Source organism: Delphinus delphis, chromosome X (assembly GCF_949987515.2).
Source record: "Delphinus delphis chromosome X, mDelDel1.2, whole genome shotgun sequence".
Taxonomy (NCBI): Eukaryota; Metazoa; Chordata; class Mammalia; order Artiodactyla; family Delphinidae; genus Delphinus; species Delphinus delphis.
In genome coordinates this window covers 41,307,701-41,331,632 of record NC_082704.1, presented here as the reverse complement: position 1 = coordinate 41,331,632, position 23,932 = coordinate 41,307,701, and the positions used below count along the sequence as shown (strand labels likewise).

Genomic DNA, 23,932 nt, shown 5'->3' with positions numbered 1-23,932 from the left:
TGCTTCTTCACATATGTAGAGTTACACATTACAGTCATTGATCTTACAGAACTATATTTAGTCAATTGTTTCAAGTAGCCTAGTCATCATTATTATTTTTTTAACATCTTTATTGGAGTATAATTGCTTTACAATGGTGTGTTAGTTTCTGCTTTATAACAAAGTTAATCAGCTATACATATACATATGTTCCCATATCTCTAACCTCTTGTGTCTCCCTCCCTCCCACCCTCCCTATCCCACCCCTCTAGGTGGTCACAAAGCACCGAGCTGATCTCCCTGTGCTATGCGGCTGCTTCCCACTAGCTATCTATTTTAAGTTTGTCATACATTTGGTAATGCAAGAAACATTAGTCTTGTAAAATAGGCAGAATACAAGTAATATAGCCAGTAACATTAATAAGGTAATAAGTAAGTATTTAAGTTAATTTCCACTGGGTGTGGCCCAGTAGCTCTCCAGCTCATATGACCAGTCTGTTCTGTACTATCTTTAAGGGAAATGATACATTGGCATATATGTTGTACGTAAAGTTCAGCAAAGATGTCTACACATACAAGGTGAGTGGTGGATCATTGTGACCCCTTACAGGATTGATAAAGGAATGTTACCTTCTAAGGAGCTACATGGCTGGCGCCAGAAGTAGAAAAATTGATCTTTATGATTGAGCAGGTATTTCTGCCATTGGGGAGGTCTGGTTAATGCATAAAGCAGATACATGCTAGAGGGGAGGAAGGAGGCCAAAGGGCAGAGAAAAGGTTTTATGTGTAAATTTTTCTTGTCTTAACTTAAAATGTGAATTTTTATTTCGTCACCTGGGAACCTCGCTTGCCCTCCCAAGACCCTCTGGCTCCCTTCAGTCCAGCTGGGCACTAGGAGTAGGAGGCCCAAGGCCAAACCAGGCTACAGGCCAGGGAAGGAATGGCCCTGTAACCTCCCTGGGTACCCCCTCTGTGTGTCTTCTTGGGCTGGCCCCCCAGGGAGTCGTGCTTCTCATGCCCAGTGCTCCCCAACCCCAGGGAAGCCCAGAGAGCAGGGGGCCTCTTGTGAGCTGTGGTGATCGGTTTTTCTCTATGCAGAGCCCCTTGCCTGGGACACGGTGAGTGCTCAATATATGTTTATTTTCAGTTGAGTGTTGATTCAACTTTTATGGCTTGTGATTAATCCTTTTTCTTCTGTTATAGAAGCTCCCATTGTTGACTATCCAACTGTCACAACACCATATTGGAAGTTTAAAAGTTCTGAAAACATCTTGGATCTTTTGTCTGCTTGAGTATTTATAAACTCATATTATTATCCTTTTTTTTTTGCATTTTTTTCCTTGTAGCAAAGCCTTAAAATATTCTACATCTTCCTTGAAACTTTCTCTCATTCCTCAGTTCACACTGATTTGTCCTCTCCTAAATCTTTTTAAGCAAATAATCAGACTGTACAGTTCTTACTTGGTGGTTCTCAAATTATTCACATGTGGTAGTTTTGATTTTTGTTTGATGGTTAGGCTGTATCTTTTTTTTTTTTACATCTTTATTGGAGTATAATTGCTTTACAATGGTGTGTTAGTTTCTGCTTTCTAACGAAGTTAATCAGCTATACATATACATATGTTCCCATATCTCTTCCCGCTTGCGTCTCCCTCCCTCCCACCCTCCCTATCCCACCCCTCCAGGCGGTCACAAAGCACCGAGCTGATCTTCCTGTGCTATGCGGCTGCTTCCCACTAGCTATCTACCTTACGTTTGGTAGTGTATATATCTTTTATCCTTAAGCAAATATGAGGGTCTTCAAAAGTGCCTATGGGGTGGGGATGGGAGAGTGACTGCAAATGGGCATGGAAGATCTTTTAGAGATAAATGTCCTAAACTTAGATTATGGTGATGGTTTGTACAACTCTGTAAATTTACTAAAAGCCATTGAATTGTAGACTTAAAATGGGTGAACTTTATGAATATAAATTATACCTCAAAGAAATACTTTAAATGCCTATGGAGTAATAAGTAAAGAATAGTGGAGATATGATATATTTTGTGGGAAGACTAAAAGGAAAGGTAGGTCATAATGATAAAAATACAACAGCCTGAGGAATTGACAAACTCTCTCCTTGACCAAACTTTAGGCAGGCTCTTCTAAGCCCCCTTTACAATTAGGCCTTGTTCTGGGACCCTGTCCTGTGATCGTGTCCTTGGCATGCCTAGCCCAGTTTTAGCAAGGCTCCTGTGAAGTCATCCCCCACCCTTGATATCTGATCACCTTGGCCTGCCTCTAGCAAAAATTCTGTTGTCAATTTAGCAAGAATCGCCCTCCCCTTGATGTCTCCTCTTAGTAATTTTTCCATCTGCTGACTCTCTCACTCTGTTCTTTGGCTATAAATCCCCACTTGTCCTTGTTGTATTCATAATTGAGTCCAGTTCTGTACTGAAGTCTCTTTTCCCCTATTGTAAAAAATCTGTCTTTACTGCTTTTGTCTGGTGTCTGGCTCTGTTTCTCTTTGACAGAAGGCATTCTCAGACAGTGCTTCTAGTAGTATATATCAGTCTGGCCTGCTGGCAGGAGGGCAATTTTTTTAAAGACCACCTAAAAATGCCTACTCATTCATTCACGAAATACATATTGAGGGCCTACTTGTTGCCAGGCACTGTGCTAGATGCTGAGGAAACAGATGTGAGCAAAAATCATCTACAAGGTCTCTGTCTTCATGGAGCTCATAATCTAGTAGGGGAGCCAAATAGCATGCAGATATCTATACAAGAGTGCACTTGCCAGTGAGGACAAGTACCAGGAAGAAGGGGTCCATGATGCTATGAGGGCCTATAAAATAGGGAGATTTGACTAGTCAAGGTGGTCAGGAATGTTGCTCTGAGAACGGATTATTGAGCTGAGAGATAACAGAAGAATAGAGACTAATTAGGTTGGAGCTGGGGGTTGGGGAGAGGGCTTAAGGCTATGTGTTCAGAGAGAGCATGGTGAGTAAAAGGGACTGAAAGAATGCCAGTATGGCTGGAGGTAAGAGGCAGCGGGAGAGCAGTGTGGCCAAATTTCCATTTACCTATCCATCCATTGTTCATTCATTCAAAAAATACCTATTGAGCACTGATCATGTGCTAAGTCTCATGTGAGGTGTGACTGTTAACCCCAAAATGGAACCATTTATTTTCCACAAATAAATCATGACCCCCATAGGGGCCTGTGTCAGGAGTGAACACCTTTGGGGTTAGGGTAACGAGTGGGGATAGAGTCTCAGAAGAAAAGAAAGTCATATTTACTGAGCACAGGTTGTGTCAGTTCTGTGGGATCCTGGGAAGCTCATTAACCCCAAGAGGATTCCTGAAGCTGGTTGTGATCTCATTACCCAGACACTCTCAGAGGCATCCCACTGCCTATCAATAGAAGGACATACTGCTTACCCTGGCTGTCACTTCCCTCCATCTCCTAAGGTCTTGGAATAACATTGTTGTCAGAAAGTTGTGAGTAAAATACAAATGTTATATATGTATACAGCTTCATTTGAGATGAAATTTAGGAGTTAAAATTCTAGAAAATAAGACATGTTGCATATTAACCACAATAAATAAGATCTTGAAATAAGTGGAAAGAGATAAAAGATAACATTTGTATGCCATTATCACTTGAAATAATATTATTATTCTTATGCCAAAGTATTCTCACCCCTGCCCCAACCAACACATTATCCAGGCTGGAGATTCTGACATTATTTGTAGAGTCCTGAGCTGGCATTCAATGCTCCCCACTCCATGGATCCAAACTACATTTCTAGTCCTCTCTTCCAAGCCATCTGTGCTCTTGGAAAACTACACCATTGTCTGTTCCCTCAAGAGACTCCTGCATTCTCCACACCCCTTTAACATGCTAGAGTTCAATTTTCACAGGGTTTGGCTCTCACACACACATGATGTTATTGCATCCTCAGATCATCCCCATGAGGGAGCATAGTTACTCTCATTTCAGAGAAGAATAAACCAAGTCTCAAGGAAGGGGGAGGACCAGCCTTATTTTGGTAAAAAAGCAAGTTGCTGGAAATTAGAGAGGAGTGGAGAAAATGCAGTTGTTTTTAGATTAAATGGCAAAATGAATATAATCGTTAGTTTATACTCATGTTACATGTTTATTATGAAGTCTCATTAGTGGCAGTGACAGGAATTTGCCCCTCCCCTTCTAGCTCTATGTCTAGATTCCTTGCCCCTACTCTTATCTATTTTGTGGAGGAAGAGTATCAAGCAGGGCGAAAAGGAGGGGTGCCAACCCTGGGGAGAGGAGTCTGGTTAAGGCAAGCCACCTTTCCCCATGCAGAGTCCCTTGCCTGGCACACAGTAGGTGCTCAATATATGTTTATTTCCAGTTGACAGTTGGCTTTATTGTTTATGGGCTGTGATGATGCACTTTCCTTCTGTTCTAGAAGGTCTCACTGCTGACTAGATCAAGGACAAATAGTTCCCAAACTGTTACAGCATTATCTTCAAATTTACAGAAGTGTATGTGAGCTGGATAGGAAAATTTGCTACATATAATGTTGGTTCTTCCACTTGTTCCCAATTCAGTATTTCTCAGTTGATGTTAGTTTACTTTTTTTGGTTAGAAAAACAATTTTATTCTCCGCAGAATATACTGAAAATGTTTTACCTCTTCTTTGAAACCACTTTTTACTTCTCCAGCCACCCTGATTTCTTATCTCTTGGTTCTTTTTGAGCAGATTTTAAATCCCCCTTGGTTGGTCTCTTATAGTTTCAGATGTACTCATCTTGTTCATTCAGTGTTACCACTAAACAAATACTATGGCTTCCACAAAAGCTGATTGAGTAATACAAGAAGAGCAGACATGTGATGTCTCTTATGGGGAGAATTGTTAAACAAAACCAGGGGGCAGAGAATGGCAACTTTATACATTGTTTCCAGTAGTACATATAAGTCTGCCTTTTGAGGGGAGCAAATTATTTGAAATCTCTTATTAGTTATCTATGGCTGCATAACTACTTACCCCCAAATGCAGCAGCTTAAAACAACAAACATTTATTATTTCACATATTTCTGAGGGTCAGGAATCTGGGAGTGGCTAAGTTGGCTCCAGGTCTCTCATGAGGTTGCAGTCAAGATGTCAGCCAGGGGGTGCTTCCCTGGTGGTGCAGTGGTTAAGAATCCACCTGCTAATGCAGGGGACATGGGTTCGAGCCCTGGTCTGGGAAGATCCCACATGCCACGGAGCAACTGAGCCCATATCCCACAACTACTGAGCCTGCGCTCTAGAGCCTGCGAGCCACAACTACTGAGCACGTGTGCCACAACTGCTGAAGCCTGCACACCTAGAGCCCATGCTCCGCAACAAGGGAAACCACCGTAATGAGAAGCCCATGCATTGCAAGGAAGAGTAGCCCCCACTCGCTGCAACTAGAGAAAACCCACACGCAGCAATGAAGACCCAACGCAGCCAAAAATAAATAAATTTATATTAAAAAAAGAATATACCTATAAAAAAAGATGTCAGCCAGGACTGCAGGCATTTGAAGGTTTGACTGGAGTTGAAGTAGCCACTTCCAAGATGGGCTCATGGGGCTTGCAAGATGTCTCAGTTCCTCACCATGTAGATCTCTTCATAGGGTTGGTTGAGAGTCCTTATGACACAATTACTGACCTCCTCCAGAGTGAATTAACCTAGAGAGATCAAACAGGAAGCTGTGAGACCTGTGACCTAGACACACACCCTCGCTTATGTCATATTCTTTCAGTTGGAAGTGAGTCCAACCCACACTTAAGGAGAGGGGAAGCTGCTGCTGTCACCATGGTGTTGTTTCCTTACAGCAGAAGCAACAACAAAACCCTGAAAAACTTGCTTCTGGTATTCATAGAGCATGGTGGGAGGTGGGAACAGGGATATCAGAGAACAATCAGATGACAAAACAGATGTAAAGAGAAGAAGCTTTAATGGTGGTGGCCCTGGATTGGGAAAGACTGTGTGGGACCTGGGCTGCCCATCCAATACTCCTCAGTATTTACTCTCTCCTGTCTGTCTAGGCTTGTGTCTCTGTTTTGATAGGTAAAGACACCAGGCCAAAATATGCTTCCCAGAGAGCATGGAAGAATACAACATGCATCTCTGATAGTAACCTAGGAAATCCAAAAACTGAAAGGAAACCACGATTGATTTGAAAAGAATGTAACGGTCTTTCTTTCAACCCAGGTTCTATCAAACCAATTCATTGCACCACACAGAAATGGTATTGAATTTACCACATCATGTACAAAGTAGAATTTATTTTCCTTTTGGCTGTTAAATTTCCAAAGGCTCTCCATGGCATGATTGAGCTGTTTGTTTTATTCTAAATTTAATTTCTTTTCAGAAAGGAGGTTGCAGGGAGAGAGGGAACTTACATTTAATGAGTAACTACCATATGCCAGACATTTTATATATATTTTTGTATTTAATTCTCACCACCACTCTGAAAATAAAATACTATTACTATCTCCATTTTACAGATGAAGAAATGGATATTTAGAAAAGTTAAGTAGTTCTTTCAAGATCATTCTACAAGTGAATGAAATAAGCAGGACTCAAATCCAGGCTTTGTTTAACTCCCAAGCCTGTGGTGTTTATTAGGGTGCTTCTTTTTCAGATGGTGAGCTTTCAAGCTTCAGCGTCATGTTGACTTTAATTGACTAAGTAGTAGAGTTATTTTTTCATTCAATGACAATGAATGTAAATACCTTCATGGTACATAAATAGTATTTATTATTATGAAGTGTCATTAGCATTAACGCCCTAAACTCCAAGGCTCTAACTGCTTGGTTACAGAAAATTCGATGTTCTGTAGATCAGTGCCTTTCAAACTTAAATATGCATTCAGATCACCTGGAGGAATCTGCTGAAAATGCAGACTCTAATCCAATAGATCCAGAGTGGAGCCTAAGATTCTACTTTTCTTTCTTTTATAAATTTATTTATTTAATTTATTGGCTGTGTTGGGTCTGTTGCTGCGCACGCATTTTCTCTAGTTGCGGTGAGCGGGAGCTACTCCTCCTTGCGGTGCACGGGCTTCTCATTGCAGTGGCTTCTCTTGCTGTGGAGCACAGGCTCTAGGCACGTGGGCTTCAGTAGTTGTGGCGCACGGGCTTAGCAGCACGTGATATCTTTCCAGACCAGGAATCGAACCTGTGTCCCCTGCATTGGCAGGCAGATTCTTAACCACTGTGCCACCAAGGAAGTCCCAGATTCTGCTTTTCTAACAATCTCTCAGGTGGTGCTGTTGCTGTTTGATCTCAGATCATACTTTGAGTAGCAGGACTATGGAGTACTCTGCCATAACTATTTTTGGAATCCCCAGGGGTGCTTCTAGCTATCCAGGAATTTGTAGTCACAGATCAAGGATGTCTAGCTGAGTTACAACTCTCAAGCTTCTGGCTGTAGCTATTTTAGAGAGGTTCTCCTCTACACCAGAACTCTGCTTATGGTACCATTTCTATCTCCTTATATGAGTGGATTTGGAAATCTGCTATGCCAGATATTACTGGATCTGCATGCTATTGTAGTCCCTTGATGTTAACCGTAAATGCTGGCTGATGAACAATAGCAGCCAAGAAGAGGGTGAATCAGACAGGCAAACACTACAGTCTTCTCTGCTGCTTGAGAGGGAAGAGAGTGAGGGATCCCTGGACCATGGTTAGCATGGTTCATTCCGTAGGACAAACATATACCTGTGGTGTAGATGAAATATCTGCATCAAATCACAGCTTGATGGCACAGGCCATGGAAAGTATCCAGCTCAGTCCCCTTGCTCTGATTCCATGCTTTTCAGGCAAATAAGTGATCACTGAAGATGGTAGTCAAAAACCATCATCTCTGCTAATGGTTCTCCCAGGGTTGGCAAGTGTTTAACAAGCATGCATTCTAGTCATTCATTCAGATAAACAATCTGTCAAAGACTACTAACACTAATTAGTAACTTACATGAACCAAATACTGGCTAAGATTCTAGAGATATAGTATCTCTACTCTCAAGAAAATTTCAGTATGGAGGGAGACACAGACAAGTAACCTACAGTACATAGTGATGGGTGTTAGGGTTATTATCAGAGCCCATAGCAGAGCCATCTAACGCAAATTTTGGATGGATGGGGAGGAGGCAGGGCAGTGGTGTGCTGGTTAATGTTTAACGATCAGTTCTATGAAAAAAATAAAAGCCCTGATTTGTTAGTGTTTGGTGATTTTCATGGTGGAAATGCTCCCATCATGACCAGTTTCAAGCTACCAAATTGATGTCACTGAACATAGAGTTGTGCATAATAGGCTCTTGAAAGTCAGGATAAGTTAATTCTAGCACACCATTGGGGTAGAGAAGGCTTCCCAAAGTGAATTATGTCTAAGAAGAGATTTGAAGGAAAGCTAAAGTTAGTCCATCAAATGTGGAGGACAGACAAAGGGATTCCAATTAGAAGAAACAGCAATACAAATAACTCAGCATGGTCATAGGAAACTTGTTGCTTTGGCAATAAGTGTTGATAGTCTGAATTAAAGTGTAGGAGGGAATAGTGTTAAATTTCCCAGTAGGCAGACTAAGCATATATTGATATTTAGGGCACCAGAAGGGTGGAGGAACCAAGGAAAAGAAAAAATTAGTTCTGATGAAATTATTAAGTGTATAATCAATAAATTTGGAAGAAATGTCAAAGAAAAATTATTATAACACTTGTTAAAATGGTAAGGAAGACTTCATTCAAGATTATTGCAACAGGGGAGAGACTGTTGCAGCAAGGGAGAGAGACTGAACTCAACTCCAAATACCACAATGACAGCTGGGGATTTATAGTCTATGAGAAGAGTGAGGGGGTCAGTGTATAGAAATTACTAAGAGGAGACATCAAGCGTAGGGATATTCTTGCCAAACTGTCTTAACAGGATTCTTTGCTAAAGGTAGGCCAAGGTTGAGTCTTAGTCAAGAAGAGGGCTCAGCGAAGCCTAATTAAAGTTTGGTCAAGGAGGGAGTCTTTGTCAGAAGCTATTTTAATTTTAACATACATGTGAGTTTAGTACTATTGAATTAGAGCAGAAATGAGAGTACCACAATATTTTTAATTCATAGGGCTTCTGGTTCTGGGGATGGGGAAAAGATACTTGGAAAGAGTCAAAAGATATTAATGCTGTAGAAATAGTAGAATTTTGTGGCTGATTAGGGATAGAGGAGAAGAATAAATCAAGAATTACTCCGGGGCTTCCCTGGTGGCGCAGTGGTTGAGAGTCCGCCTGCCGATGCAGGGGACACGGGTTCATGCCCCGGTCCGGGAAGATCCCACCTGCCGCGGAGCGGCTGGGCCCGTGAGCCATGGCCGCTGAGCCTGCGCGTCCGGAGCCTGTGCTCCGCAACGGAAGAGGCCACAACAGTGAGAGGCCCGCGTACCGCAAAAAAAAAAAAAAAAAAAAAAAGAATTACTCTGGTTTTCTAGCTTCTGCAAGTGATTGGATGGTAGTGCCCATGAGATAGGTTAACATTAGAAGAGGAGCACATTTAAAATGAAGATGATGACTCTGCTATCAGACATGTTCGAATTTGAAGTACTCGAAGAACATCAAGTGGAGATGTCCATCAGGCAGTCAGGTATATGAATCTGAAGCTCAGCAGAGAGGATTGGTCTGGAGTTATAGTCTTGGGAGTCACCAGTACATAGGCTGTAATTGTAATCATGAGAATGCCTCTTAGGGAAAGGGTATAGAGTGGGAAATGAGAAAAGGGTCAAGAAAAGATCCCTGAGGAACCCCAGCATATGGAAGAATCCAGCAAAGGGGACTGAGAAGGAGTGATTAGTGGCGTAAGAAGAAAATTAGTAGACAGTGGTACCCCAGGATTCAAGAGAGGAAACTGTTTCAAAAAAGGAATTCAACTGTTAAGGCATCAAGCAAGAAGACAACAGAAATGTGTCCACTGGATTTGGCACATGGAGGTCTTCAGTGCCCTTCACAAGAGTAGTTTCAGTGGTGTGATAGAGATTCCATTTCAGATAGAGAAGCCATTTCAGAGTACACTGAAGAGTGAATGGGAGATTAAGAAGAGGAGTCAATGAGAATAGATAATTCTTTAGAAAAATTTTACTCTCAAGAGCCATTGAGAAATTGAGTGGTAGGTGGAGAGGAATATGGATCAAGTGAGGGCTTTTCAAAGATGAGTGATACTAGAGCAGGCTTAGATGCTACTATGATCTATTAGAATGATCTATAAAGAGAGATAAGGATGTAGGCAAAGTATCTGAAGATACTGGACAGGAATGGATGCAGAGTACAGGTGGAGAAGTGACCTTAAACAGCAGGCACTCATAATGTATAAACTCATTCTTAGGCACAGGCCTTATTGATAGAATGTCTCACCGTCTGTGGATAGGCGGAACATCAGGACATGAAAGTATTGTAACATTTAGACTCTTCTGGTGTTTTTTAAACCAGTATTCATTAATAAACATTAATAAAACAGTTGTGTCACCTTCAGAACAGGGAAATCCTCAAAACAACAAGGGACTTATTTGTCTTTCATTTAATAACTATTTTTTGAGTAAACTGTGCCATGCAATGATCTAAATGCTGGAAATAAAATAGTGAACAAGTCATACCTGATTATTTCTCTTATAGAGCTTAAAGTGTACTGGGAGAGAAGTATATTAAACAAATAATTGTAATACGGTGTGATAAGGGCTATGATGGGAGAAGTACTCTGTCAACACTTTACTTTATCTGGGAGTGGAGGAGTTAGGGTCAGAGGACTTCTAGAAACAGATATTAAGTTGGTATCTGAAAGATAAATAGGAGTTATCCAGAAGAATGGGGTCAAGAAATAGGGTGTGAGGAAGAGTTCCAGGCAGAGGTAACCGTATACATGAAGACTTTGACACCGAGGGAGTATGATGCAGTTGAAGAACATAAGGTCAGTGTGACTGGACTGCAGAGAGTGGGAGGCAAAATGGTGGAAGATGAAGCTGGAGAGGTAGCAGGGACCAGATTACACAGGGCCTTATATACTGTGTTTCGGATTCTGGTATTTATCTTAAGACCCAGGGGAAGACATAGCAGGGATTTAGGCAGGGAAATGAGCCTGACAGGATTTACATTTTGAAAACATTCTAGCTGCACTTCTGAGAATTGATCGGAGGGGGCAAGAGTGGAGGGATGACTAAAAGAGTTGAGAGGCTATTGCAGTTGTTTGGATGAGAATTATGGTGACATTTGCTAGGATGGTAGGGGTAGAGATGGAGAGAAGTAGAAGTATTTTAGAAGTATTTGCAAATTAACAGCTCTTGGTAAAGAATTGGATGTGGAGAATGAGGGAGAAGAACGTGTCAATGATTCCTAGGTTTTTGGCTTGAACAACTGGTTGGATGAGGCAATGGCAGCTTTTACTGGGACAGAGAAGGCAGAAGAGGAGGCTGCAGATGATCAGTTTGGTTTTTTAGAAGAACTAACTCACTATCATCATTCTCTTACCAGATGCATCTGGTAAGACTCCAATCAAATAAAATTCCAAGAGTATCTGAAAAGCTCTAGTATTACTTTTATCTTCTTAATATCTTGAGTGCCTATGGATGGCTGAAGGGTTTAGCTTATGTTTTTTTGACTTACTGTGTTTGACCTTCATAATTCATTTAATTATACTTCTTTTTCTGACCTCATTATTGCTTTTTCTGAACCACTTCTACCAAACTAGACCAATGGTGCATTTATGTTCATGCTGAGTTCAACTCTTAGTAGGGACATGAATTTATAGTAGGGACGCTGTAGATGTATGCTTCTTATATTTTTAATATGGACTTTTTCAAACATATTTACCTAAGTAGATAGTAATAGATTAACATATTCTCACCAACTAACTTCAATAATTATCAATTTATAGTCAATTGTATTTAATCCATCCAAACAGGATGGACTTTAAAGAAATCACTATTATTCATAAAACAATTAACAATATTTCTTAACATTATATTTCCACTTAGTGTTCTAATTTTCCTGAATGCCTAATTTTCCTTTTACAGTTTCTTTGAAACGGGATTCAAATAAGTCCATACATTGTATTTTGTGGATGTCTCCTAAGTCTCTCAATTCATTGGTTCCCTGTCTCTGTTTTTATTTTTAAATTATTATTTCAATTTATTTGTTGAAGAAAACAGGTTGTTTATCCTGTAAAGTTTCTCACATTTTGGATTTTGCTGATCACATCTCTGACGTGTTGGTTAAAGTATTCTTTTGTTCCTTATACTTCCTGTAAACTGGTAGATCTAGAGCCTTGATCTGATTCAAGATTGATTTTTTGGGGCAGTAATATTTCATAAATGTTGTGTGTATTTCCATCAAGAGGTACAGAATATCTGGCTGAATCTCTTCTTTGTGATATTAGCAGTCATTGATAGTCATTACCTAGATTCATTATTTCATTAGGGGTTTATAAGATGGTGATATTCCAATTCTATAATTCTTCCTTCATTTACTAGTTGCAATATGTCTATAAAGGAAAAATTCCTCTCGAAAGCTATTTCATCACTCTGAGGGACAGCTTGGATTCCCTTAGCACCATCCTCCAAAGGTGACCAATGAATATATTTTTCAGAGTCATTATTACTCGTGGGTTTTTAACATTTTTGATGTGTTTCAATTCATAAGTTCATTGCAGTTATTATTCTTAATGATATTCAAATTGGCATTGTAGCCCTTCTCAAGTTGGTTCCTGAGTGCTTTTGACACTACCCCAATCATCTTTGATAGCTTTCTTGCTTTCTGATATGATAATTAATAAAACCATATGAATAAATAATTTTAAATATTTATGACATGTTAAGTGCATGATTGTGGCTCTAAATTACCATTTAGTTATGCTTTGTATAACAGGATATAAACACTACCCTCGTCTCCAGTCTACGGAATGCTAAGTTGACACACAAGACAGTCAAAGCTTCCTTTCATTCAATATCTGACTAATTTATGGCTTTACAGAAAAATAAACAGCCAGCACATGATTTCATCTCCTAAACAAAGCATTTACACTTATCTAAATATGTTTTTTAAATGAGGTGGAATTTCTTCCTTCTTAAAAATATGTTTCTGGAACTACTAAAAAATTTGCATTTTCTAAGTAGCTGATAAAAAACATTCCTCCATATTGTTGAAGAAGGGAGGCACTGGGACCACCAGTAAGACTTGGTTTAAGTATGCCAGTCAGACTTGACTTCTTTCTGTCCTGCTGCTGCATAAGAGGCCATGCTCTCCTTTTTTGTTTCTTCTTTTTTGCAGCCTTTAGTGTCTTGGTTAGCCACCCCAGTCCCAGTGGATTTCCCTTTTGCTCCTCCTTTCCCTCTTGTTTGCACATTTTTCCTGAAGGTTTATTCTTTCTTGTTGCCTTTTGTTTTTGGCTTAGTCTCAACTTTGGAAGGAAAAGGTTTGGCTACAACCTGTGAATCTCCCTTGGGCTCTTTCTTTACTGCCTCTTTAGCTGAATTGACCTTCTTCTTAGAAATCTTGGTGGTGGCTTCAGTGAGGAAGATGCGTGCCTGGGTGCCTAGGAGTCTTCACAAAGCTGGGCTACTTTGCTGCTGCCAATCCCATAGCCTGAATTCCTGGGGCCCAAGATGGTAGTGAATCAAATGTCTGCCCATTATTTTGATTTAATAGCAGGAATCTCTCTCTCTCTCTCTCTCTCTCTCTCTCTCTCATCATCCTCTATCACTATCATCTGTGTCCTCATCCCTCTCTCTCCCTTTTTAGGTAAGTGGTAGCATACTATACGTGCTTTTCTCCACCTTGTCTTTTTCACCTTAACAATATACCAGGAGATCATTCCAAAGTAGTATATAGAGTATATATTCCTCATTCTTTTTACAGCTACATAATACTCCTTAATATGGATGTATTGCAGTTGATTCAAACAGTCCTTTATTGATGGACATTTGTTTTTTTTAACCTTCTGCTATTACATATAGAACTGCAGTGAATAATCTACTGCATATGCTTTACTGTTATTTTTGCCAGTGTATCCTTGGGATACATTCCTAGAAGTGGGATTACAGGGTCAAAGGGAAAAAGCTTTATGTAATTTTGCAAGATTCGACAACTTCCCCTCCATTGGGGTGGTACTATTTTACATTCCCACCATCAAAGCATGAGAATGTCTGTTCACAGCCTCACCAAAGACTATGTGGTCAAACCTTTGACTTTTTGCCAATCTGATAAGTGAAAAATTATATCTTATTTTAGTTTTAATTTATACTTCTCTTATGAGTAAGGTTGAATATTATTTCATATATTTAAGAGTCATTTATATATCCTTTTCTGAGAGCTGTCTTGACAGTTTAAAAAACATGTTCAATGTGTTTCAATCTGTTATAGTCTTTTTTTTTTGGTATAGTCTTTTTTTATGCTCAAGTTCTATCTTAGGCCAGTGGAAGACTCTTCAGGCTATCTCCTGTGTCCTTTTGACATGACCTCAGCATTCCTTTATTTTTTTACCCTAGTAATCTTTGACCGCTTCTTTGCTAAATGATATGACAAGATATTCTAGACTTATCCTGTACATTAAATGCCTGAGAATTGGTATCAGCCATTTCTCTAAGCTGCTGGAGGAATAATAATTCTATTTGCTAAGCCTCATATCCACATGCACATTCATAGCACTTATCATTACCTGACATTACAGTGTGTATTGTCTGATTCTTCCTCTATATTCTAAGAATTTAGAATGTAAGCTACATGGAGGGTTAACACTTTGTTTTGTTCACTAATGTATCTCGAACACCTAGAACAAAACCTGATATACAGAGGTTCTCAAAACCTGCTTCTTTCCATTTATCAGAGGTCATGATTGCAGCCCTCTACATGAGGAGATGGGTGATCATCCGGAGACTGAGCCCAGGAGTCACTATCATTCATTCGTTCATTCCCGTGTACTGAGTGGCTGGTATGTAACAGACAGTGTTCTAGGCAAGTTGGTAATGTTTGCATTAGGCCTGAGGCTCAGGCAAAACCTCTAGCCACACTGATCAGGCAGAAATGATTCCTCTTCAATGTCAAACTTGAGCTAAACTAATAGGGTCAAGTAACCACCTGGAATAAAAGGAAATGGTGGATGGGACTTCCCTGATGGTGCAGTGGTTAAGAATCCACCTGCCAATGCAGGGGACATGGGTTCATTCCCTGGTCTGGGAAGACCCCACATGCCACAGAGCAACTAAGCCCATGTGCCACAACTACTGAGCCTGTGCTCTAGAGCCCACGAGCCACAACTACAGAAGCCCGCAACAAGAGAAGCCACCACAATGAGAAGCCCATGCACCGCAATGAAGAGTAGCCCCTGCTTACTGCTACTAAAGAAAGCCCACATACAGCAACGGAGACCCAACGCAGCCAAAAATTAAATAAATAAATCTTAAAAAAAGGACATGGTGGGAGTATTTTCTTCCCTCAGGACTCTTCCTTCACGCAATGAAGACATGGCACCAAAGCTTCATACATTATGCAAATATATGTATATTTTACTTATTGTTTACATTTCCAGATGCTGTCTATGATAGCTGTATTCTATGTAGTTTACATCAAACTCATCTCTTTTATGTGAGAGGGAAATCAGAGTAGGCCAGGACTAATATTTGTTGAAGTCTTATTGTGTGCCAGACGTTTAAAAATAGATTTTCTCACTATATTTTGTATTATAGTCTCCTGGAAGATAAAGTAAGGAGGAAAAGAAAGCACATTTTTAAAAGACTTTATTTTTTTTAGATCAGTTACAGCACTTATTTTTTTTAAAAAGGAAATAGTATAAGGATTTTCTATTCTTTTCCTAGCTCCAGGAGGTAATTCATCTTACAACACAGAAGAGTCAACAGGTACCATTTGCAAAGGATTTCCCATTTATTCCTCACACCACTGTGGTAAAGTGAGGGATTTCGTCACATCCACTGAGAAGACTGAGGCTCAGAGAGGTGATAACATATAAAACTCTATCAGTCATTTCTAGATTAGAGCAGTGGTTCTCAAACTGTCTTGTGTCATCTGTATGACGTGTAAACACTAATTACTGGGCCCCATCTGGGTGAGGCCCAAGAATATGCACTTCCAACAAGTTCCCAGGTGATGCTGATGCTGCTGGTCCAGGGACCACAGTTGGAGAACTACTGATGTGAATAACAAACAAAAATGACATTTACTTTTTACGAGGATCTAGAGAGAGAATCACTGCGAGCTGAGAGGGCTGTTGGAGGTACATGGCCTGGGGTCAAAGCAAAGGGGATTCAGAGTGCAGTGTGCCCAGGCCCATGCTTTGCGCCATTGACTCAGACAGTGGCTGACACTACGTCACTCTCCTAAAGTGTGAGGGGACCAGTCACTGGTCCACAGAACTGTTCATGTGGCATTGTGATTTCATCACGTCTCCCGCCCTGGGGAGCCCTGTGGTTGAGGGATTAAGCACCAGGCTCCCAAAAATCTCCCTTGATCTTAAGAGCTATTCAGGTTACGTCTTATTAAATCCCTAATTCAGACCAGGCTATGGGAAGTTAGGAGAGGTGAAGTAAATCAGGGACACTGTCTTGTAAATGCCTGCTCAGTAGTGAAACCTGGAATTACAATAAAGCTTTCTCACTGTGTCCCGAAACTACCAGAGCTCTGAATGCTCTCATCTCCCTGGGCAGTCGATGGTGGCCAGGATATTACTTTTTGATCATTTTTTATAGTGAGCTGTATTACTTGTAAATGATTCTATTACTGAAAAAATTTAAAACGCCCTATGGCAAATAACAAAAGCAATAACATCCCAGCAAAGCTTGTCTGAAATGGTTAGAGTAAATATTTGCAAATTAGGGCTAATTCTCATGATATATGAAAGCATTCTCAGCAACCAGTATAGAGAGATGGACAAATGATGCCGTGGTAAGCAGCCTCTAAGACGGCTCCAATGAGCAGGAGCCTCCCTTCCTGAGCGGCGCCGGGAAGCCGGGGACCCCTTCCTGGAGCCCGAAGCCTGCGGCCCGAGCGCCCCCGGGGCCTTATTTATACGCAGCGCGCCTTTGTATGGAGAGACTCTGGCGGAGGTGCCGAGCGGTTCAGCGAAGCCAGACCCTGCTCCGCTCCCAGGAAGAGGAAATTTCCACCCCTGCAGCTGTCTTGTGACTCACGCTGCCACCCCAACCAGTCGGAAAGAGTGGGAGTATTGAGTGTGTACTGTACACTGAATGTACAACAGGGGGTTAATCACACAAGCGCACCATACACGAAAACGCACTTGTATTTGAACAGTGACAAGACCCTTAAACAAAGGTTTGATCTTGCCCTTTTACCCAGGCTTTTATGGGTTCCTGGCTGCACTCTTCTCATTCACAATGTGGGCTATGTTTCAGAATCTGAACCATGAGGTTCCAAAATATCGTGACCAGATAGTCCAGGACTTATGGTTTTTCCAAAGTCAGTGACTGTGTTGCAATATTCATTCAATCTGTCTGATCCAGATTCCTATAAAGGGTACATTGAAGACCTAAAGCCATATGACTTAGAAGAACAGAAGAATCTCACAGTCTGTCCCGATGAAGTGCCTTTTGAACACAGAAGTCCAATTTATGTTGCATGTCAGTTTTTTACTGTCTTACTTCAAGCATGTGGTGGTGTGGATGATCCTGAGTTTGGTTATACCAGAGGAAAGCCTTGTATTCATGTGAAAACAGAGTAATTGAATTAAATCCTTAAGAAGAATCAACTATAGAATGTATTTCGAAGGATGAAAGCACAGCTACTCTATCAACTTATCCTCCCAATGGAATTATAGGAATAAAATATTTTCAATATTATGAGAAAAAACTGCATGTGAGGTATCTACTGCCATTAGTTGACATCTAGGTCACCTTTGATCCTGCAGTACCGTAAAAGAAGTAACAGTCAAGTGAAAGGTAGATGGATTACCCAACCGAAAACACCAGGATGTTCTTGACAAGTTTTTAGGACGAGTTGTGTTCAAAATCACAGTGTGTGCATAGTAATGAGTTAGGATATCTCCACAGACTAAATGTTATGTTGTCTGTCTTTATTTTGTATCAGCTGGACCTGCCATTCTAGAATTATGAGACCACCCTGGACAAAGGTAGGGTGGTACATGACACTGGGGTAACATCATAAGGTGCTTCTAGATCATAGTGTTCAATGTCCTTTGAAGTAACTGCCTGTTGCCTCTGCTGCCTTTTGAATCAGTGGACAGTCACCAGATAGGGACTGTGAACACTTGATTTGAAACATGTAGAATGGGGGTCTTGTCCTATTTTGATGTGGTTTAAGTGCCAAGTGTATAAACCTTAGTGTGCTGCCCTATATAAATATTTTATAGATTTAACACTGGTTAAGTGCCATATTTTCATGCCAGCAAAGTTTAGGCATAAAATGGTACCTGACCAACATCAAGTGACTTTATAGCTGCAAGAAATGTGATGTATGGAGAAGTTCTGTGAGGAAGAAAAAGGAAAATAAAAGTGAGTTTGAAAGGTTTTCTTGGTGTTTGTGTAAAATTATTTTTTACATGTTGAATTAGTCTGTGGATCTTTTTGATTAAGAGCACAAACTTTTTGTTGTAAAACATGCAAAACATGTAGTGATGGGATTGTTTTTAGTGGTGGAACTAAATCTCTTATACATTATTTTAGGCCATAGATGAAACAGCATTTTTAGGGTAGCCAGTATGAATATGCACCTAATTTTTTATGAAATTAAGTTCATAAGATTTAAATTGTATGATACTTTATGAAATATCTTATTACTGCTTTTATTTAGCAGACTGTGAACCCTAATAAAAAATATAAATTGTTAAGAACCTATTTAAAAATGAGCCCTGAGATGAGAGCAGCTATAAAAAGATCATCATTTTGATTCTGTGTGTCATCTCTTTCTACGGACTTGATATGATTGTTTCTTTCAGTCTAAGTTATTTTTCAAAAAGCAAACCTGTGTTTTTTTAATTGAGTTATAATTAACATATAATGTTATATTCGTTTCAGGTGTACAACATAGTGATTCAATAGTTTATACATTATGAAGTGATCACCATAATAAGTCCAGTTACCATCAGTCACCATACAAACTTATAACAATATTATTGAATATATTCCCTATGTGTACATTACATCCAGGTGGCTTATTTATTTTATAGCTACAAGTTTGTACCTCTTAATCCCCTTCACCTATTTCGTCCAGTCCCCCACCCTCTTCCCCTCTAGCTTATGATGTCTGTAGAGGTGAAGCAATATATATCCACTAGTCCAGCACACAGAACCTAGGAAGAAGACATATTAAAGGGCCATGAACGTGAGAAAGAACCACTTACTTAGGTCATCCATTTTCAAAATAAAGCGAGATTTGACAGTGACTCTTGATAGAGTCCCATTCCTTAAGTCTGTAATTGAGATAACTAAGTTAGAACATATGGATAGATTAAGTATCCAAGTGAATGAAAAGAAGTAAAGGGAAAATATGTATATAAATTGTGAAAAAAAGAGATGGCTCCAGTGAACCACGCTTCCTAGTATTCATGCACGTGCATGCGTAATCCTTGTACTTGAGTGTGGGCTGGGTTAAGAGAGAGAAATAGTGAAGCCTTGAATTTACTCTAAAGCTTTGTCCTTTGTGTCTTGAAGCTGCCTGGGCTCTGAGTGCTCTAATCTCTCTAGGGGCTGGCACTGGATGCTCCCCAGGGTATTGCTCAATTTCTATTACAATGGACTGTATTATTTATTTATTTATAAATATACATAATATTTACCATTATAATCTTTTTAAAGTGCACAGTTCAGTGGTACAGTGCATTCAAATTGTTGTACAACCATCACCACCGTCCATCTCCAGAACTCTTTTCATCTTGTTCCATGCTCATTAAACATTAATTTCCTGTTCCATCAGCCCCTGGTAACCACTATTCTACTTTCTGTCTCTATGAATTTGACTACTCCAGGTGCCTCATGTAAGTGTAATCATACAGTATTTAGGGTGTGTGTGTGTGTGTGTGTGTGTGTGTGTGTGTGTGTGTGTGTCTTCTTTCATTTGGCATGTATCAGAATTTCATTTCTTTTTTTTTTTTCCATTTCTTTTTAAGGCTGAATAATATTCCACTGTATGATAGTCATCCATTGGTGGACATTTGGGTTGTTTCCATCTTTTGGCTTCTGCTATTAAAGAAAACCAGAGCTGAATAGTAGTTAAAGTATTAAGAACAGATTTTATACAGGAACTATTGTAATAAGAGTAAAGAAACCTCAGATTATAACTGAGCTCAGTTCTGAGTACATCATGGGCAAATACAGGTTCATAGCCTAGGAGCAGAGTGGGGAGTCAGTGGATGGAAAATTGAAGCAGGGGAGGGATTCTGGTTAAACCAACCTGACCAGGGTTCTTGCTGAAGGCAGGCCATGGTGATCAGATATTGGGAGTGGGGGTTCTTGCTAAGTAGACTTAGCAGGATTTTTGTCAAAATTGGGCTATGCAAGGATGAACACAAGAGTCCAAAGGTTGAGACCTAGTTGAGAAAAAGGTTCAGAGGAACCCAACTAAAATTTGGTGAAGGAGAAAGTCTTATCAGTGTGAATAATACTGCTATGAATATTGGTGCACAAATATTTGTTTGAATCCCTGCTTTCACTACTTTTGGGTATATACCTATAAGTGGGATTGCTAGATCATATTGTAATTCTATTTTTAATTTTTTGAGGAAACTCCATACTGTTTGTCACAGCAGCTGTACCATTTTACACTCCCACCAGCAATGCACAAAATTCTAATATCTCCACATTCTCACCAACACTTGTTATTTTCTGCTTTAAAAAATATAATAACCATCCTAATGGGTGCGACTTCTATTTATTTTAAAAATAAACTTTATTTTGAATAATTTTATATATAACTGTATAACTTTAGTCAATAATATTGAAAAATGTAAAATACTTTGTATGGCAGGAAAAAAGAAAAGTTATGTGAAAAGTAGAGAGAAAATATTTGCAAACTCCATGGGGTTTATATTTCTGCTATGTTAGGCAGACTTACTAACCAACAGGTCAATGATGTCAACAGAAAATTCACTAGAGGACCAATATTTGTGGCTAATAAACATTAGCAAATAATAGAAGTCATATTAGTGAAATAAGCAAGTTGCAGAATTATATGTATAACATGATTATAATTTTGAAGAATATGTGCATTTTAGTATATTTTATGTAAATATCCGATTATATGTAATTATACATTAATAAATTACATAGAGAGAAACACACCTGAAGAATAGACATCTGTCTATTTTCAGTGAGTATCTTTGGGTCAAGGACTGACGGTCAGGACTTCCCTGGTGGTCCAGTGGCTAAAAATCCGCGCTCCCAATGCAGGGGTCTGGGTTTGATCTCTGGTCAGGGAACTAGATCCCACATGCCACCACAACTAAGACCCGACACAGCCAAATAAATAAATAAATATTAACAAAAAAGGACTGAGGGTCAGGCAGATGGGATTATAGGATAATTTCAATTTACACATATACATATTTGCCTTGTTTGAAATTTATACTCAGGACAATTTATTAAGATAAAAATTACTAAAGAGCAAAAATATGTGACCCAACTGATGAAAATTATGTACTCATATGTTATGTTTTGGAAATGTGTTCACAATATACTTGTTTGTTGAGAAAAGAGTAGGTTAAAGCAATTGATTTGACAGCGTATCTGTGTATGTGTCTGTTTCTATGTCTCAAATGTCTTCACACATGCAGCTTTCTCTTCAACTCAGGCAGGAGGTTGATGTCTAGTTTTAGGGCTTAGAGACCGCTGAATGTCTTATATTCAGAGAGATTGCTGCCAGCGGGTGGTAAATTCTGCAAAGACCTGGCTGTGAGGCCAAGGCCAAGTCCCTTCTCCATTCTCTCCTCCACTTGCAAAGCCTCTGGTACCGAGACCTTCAGAATTGCAGCTCTGATTCTGATCCCTAGGCAGCATCTGTCTTCATATTTTTCTCTTTTCTAATGAAAAGCCATTTTTTTAGAGTAAACAAAATGTTATTTTTAAAGTTGCTTGTTAAGCAGTACATATACTTATTGTATATGTGCTTGAAATTGTGCTTGAAAGATTTTTTTAATATAAAAAGACTAAAAGGATATCTATTTAGTTTCATATATGCGTTATTCATAGATCTATCAACCTCTCTCTTGCCCCGCCCCTTCCCCCACCCCCAGTTTTCATCAAGGTCTGCTGACTGTCCACACTGTAGAGAAGGCCCCCTGGAAAAAGCAGGTGGTTTAAGCCCCCAAGTATCATACCACTGTAATGGCTTCCCAAACCTTCCACCTGCCTCTCTCCAGGCCACTTTACACACAGCTGCCCATAGTAGTTTCCCTAAAGTGGACCCTGATATAATTACACAAACGCTCTCAGAAGCAATCCACTACCTACCAAGAGAACTTCAAACTCCTTTCCCCAGCTTGCATTCTCTACCCCATGGATCCAGACTACGTTTCCAGTTTTGTCTCCCAAGTGCTCTGTGTTCTGGGCAACCTGCACTGTGGGCTACTCCCTACATTACTCCTGTGTTTGCTGTGTATCTCTTGAACTGGGTGGGGATCGATTTGCACAGACCTTGGCTCTCGCACCTACATGGTGGCATTACATACTTTGATCAACACTTTGGGGGAGAATTGTTATCCTCATTTTAAAGTTGTGGAAACTGAGTCTTGGGGAGAGTGAGAACCAGCCTTGTCTTTGGGAAAGATACTTGATTTACAGAAGTAAGATACCCACTGATAGCTTGGTAGTGATAATAAACTGTATTATTTTGCTCTATAACAAAGAGGAATGGATATGGTGCTAGTAAGTGCCTGATATGGGTAATATTAATTATATTTTTTCCTAGAATTTAAGTGATACCTCTTTTTCTTTTGTAGAACATTTGGAAAATACATTAAAACAGAAAGAGAATAGGAATAAACACCCTGAATCCTACACCCTGAACAACCCATCCCTTTCTAGGATTTGCTGACATCTAGTGGTAGAGCCAAGAATATCAAGTGACCTATAAATGAAGATAGGTCGAGATGGGGTAAAAACATTTCCAGGTTTCCTGAATCCAGTCTGGGTTCTTACCCTGACTTGACATGCACAACTTCCCAATTTTACCACATTTACCCTTTTAGATGATGGAATTCCAGGGATCAAGATTGACTATGTTATAGTTGCTTGGAAGTGACACATGCATGTGGGTGCCAGTTCAACTTCTTTTGATGAGATGAGGAAAGGGAGATAAAAACCCCTACCTTGTGTTAAAGGGCTGAAGTGTAGGACTGACATCATTAGGTTTCCAACGCAGTGATATATAGACAGAAAAGCACAGGCTTCGAAATCACAGATGGAAGTGGGGAATGCAGGTAAGGGATCAAATATTTTAGGAGCACTTTATGTCAGACAGTGTGGTAAAATTATTTGTATTAGAGTTTAATAATGCCTAGGACACATTTCATAATCTCTAGGGTGACCACTGAAATAATAGTAAAAAATGTATAATTAACAAGGTAATAGAGAAGGAAAATAGAATTTAAAAATATTAAGCAATCCAAAAAAGGGCAAGAGAAAAGAGAAAGAACAATATAGAACAGGCAGAACAAATATGGTAGAAATCAAATAGTAAGATGGTAGATTTAAGCCCAAATATACCACAAATTTACAGGTGAACAGCCTAAACATTCCAATCAAAAGACAAAACTTGTCAGACTGGATTAAAAAAATAACTATTTGTTGCTTAGAAAAGATTCACCTTCAATACGAAGCCACAGAAGTTTGAAAGTAAAAGGATGGAAAAAGATATACCATGCAAATATTAACAAAAGAAATCTGATGTAGCCATGGCAACATCAGATAAAGTAGATTTTAAAGCAAGGAGTATCAGTAAAGACAAAAAGGGACATTTCA

The 23,932-nt window shown here is 39.6% G+C and overlaps 1 pseudogene; it reads left to right on the top strand.

Annotated features, from left to right (window-relative positions):
* The first annotated feature begins 9,536 nt into the window (after positions 1-9,536).
* On the top strand, positions 9,537-17,986 carry LOC132418122 (sodium/potassium-transporting ATPase subunit beta-3 pseudogene; annotated as a pseudogene).
* The last annotated feature ends 5,946 nt before the right edge of the window (positions 17,987-23,932 follow it).